This window comes from Egretta garzetta, unplaced genomic scaffold (genome assembly GCF_000687185.1).
Source record: "Egretta garzetta isolate BGI_Z169 unplaced genomic scaffold, ASM68718v1 scaffold92, whole genome shotgun sequence".
NCBI lineage: Eukaryota > Metazoa > Chordata > Aves > Pelecaniformes > Ardeidae > Egretta > Egretta garzetta.
Genome location: NW_009258790.1, coordinates 97,600 through 99,088, shown reverse-complemented (window position 1 = coordinate 99,088; position 1,489 = coordinate 97,600). Strand labels below are relative to the sequence as shown.

The following is a 1,489-nucleotide window of genomic DNA, read 5'->3' as shown; positions in this document are numbered from 1 at the left end:
CGCCCCAGGGGGAGCGGGGGGGCAGTGGCTCTTCCTGCAGGCAGCACCTGCCGGCGCGGGAACAGGCAGGAAGCTGGGGGGATGTGCCTCAGTTTCCCCCCTCCTGCAGTGCGGCACCGCCCAGATGCTTCCTGTGGAGCTGGGGTTTGGGGCTGGGCGCTTCCGCAGCCCCCATGGGACTCAGGGTCCCCGTTGCCCCCCATCGCTGTGACATGCCACAGCCCACGTCCCCACAGCGGGCGATGCCGTAGAGTCCCACAGTGGGCGCAGCACCCACCCGGGGAACCACCAGCACCCAGGCACAGCCCCAGGGATGCTGGGGCGGTGCCTCAGGGTGTCCCCAGCCTCACCCCCCCCGCGCCCCCGGCATCCCCCCGGCCCGTACCGCAGGCGCAGGTTCGCCAGGAACTGCTCCATGGTCACCTCATCCAGGAGGACAAAATCGGCTTTGCCAAATTCGGGACCCTCCAGCTCTGCCATGCCGCACCCGCCGGGTACCCACTTCCCCCCTTCAACCGCGCCAGCTTCCTGCACCACCAACGATCGCCGAGGCCACGGCGCAGGCGCAGGGAGGACCCGGTGTCATCATCACCTCCCATGGGTGACAGTGAGGTGGCCACAGGGCTGGGGAAGCCCAAATTTGGGCCAACCTTGACCCTCAGCGCGTGTTGCCTCCCCCATTACCACACCGTGCCAAAAACCCAGTGAGAAATTGGTTATTTATTACGAGGCTGGCATCAACCATTGTCATCCCAGTATCCCCAGTTAAATCCCAGTAATTGGGAGCTCTGAGGACAAGCCAAGGTGAGGATCATCGGAGAGGGGACCCCCGCGCCGGTATCCAGCTGGAAAAGAAGTGGAGCAATCGTTAAGACAACGAGGATTACGGCACTAACGAGGTGTCGCCGGAAAACACGCGGGAGATGAATTTCGCGGCTCTGCTCGCAGTTATCACAGCAAACCAACGCACGCCACCATTCCCAGTTCGTTTTTAAACTGGAAGTTATTCCCAGTAAAGCCCAGTAATAAAAAAAACTTCTTACTGGATGAGGTGAGCTTTCTGGGGGGCTGCCATCCAGTTTTCCCGGCGGTTGTGTCAAAAATGGGTGATCGACTGCATTTGTCACCTAAAAGGGAAGGAAAAAAGAAAACAAAACCCCCAGAAGTTTGGAGTCGTGGCGGGGAAGCGCTGGCTCTGCGCCCGGCCGGGCCCGTGACGCGGAATTCGGTTAATTATGATGAGGGAGATGGGGAAGGGGGAGCTGGGGACACCCCCCACACTCAACTCACCTCCTCATTCTGCGTGGATTCCTGCGTCCCTCTGGATCATCCAAGCGGGAACCTGCAACCAGAGACGGAAAAACCGGCGTCAGGCCCCCCCCCGGGCCGCCCCCGCCTCCCCTCGTCCCCCCCTGGGCCATGGCGGTGTCCGGGGGGTCTATAACCCCCCCCCGGGGAGAGCGGGGGGAGGCCTCAAACTGGCCCGGGG

At 62.5% G+C, this 1,489-nt stretch overlaps 1 long non-coding RNA gene across 1 annotated transcript; it reads right to left on the bottom strand.

The window, feature by feature from the left end:
• Window positions 1-705: 705 nt before the first annotated feature.
• Window positions 706-1,427, bottom strand: LOC118451749. Its single transcript, XR_004841301.1, has 3 exons — window positions 1,291-1,427; window positions 1,044-1,127; window positions 706-845 (listed from the first exon to the last, which is right to left on the bottom strand). It is a non-coding gene; the product is annotated as an uncharacterized LOC118451749 (long non-coding RNA).
• Between the last annotated feature and the right edge of the window lie 62 nt (window positions 1,428-1,489).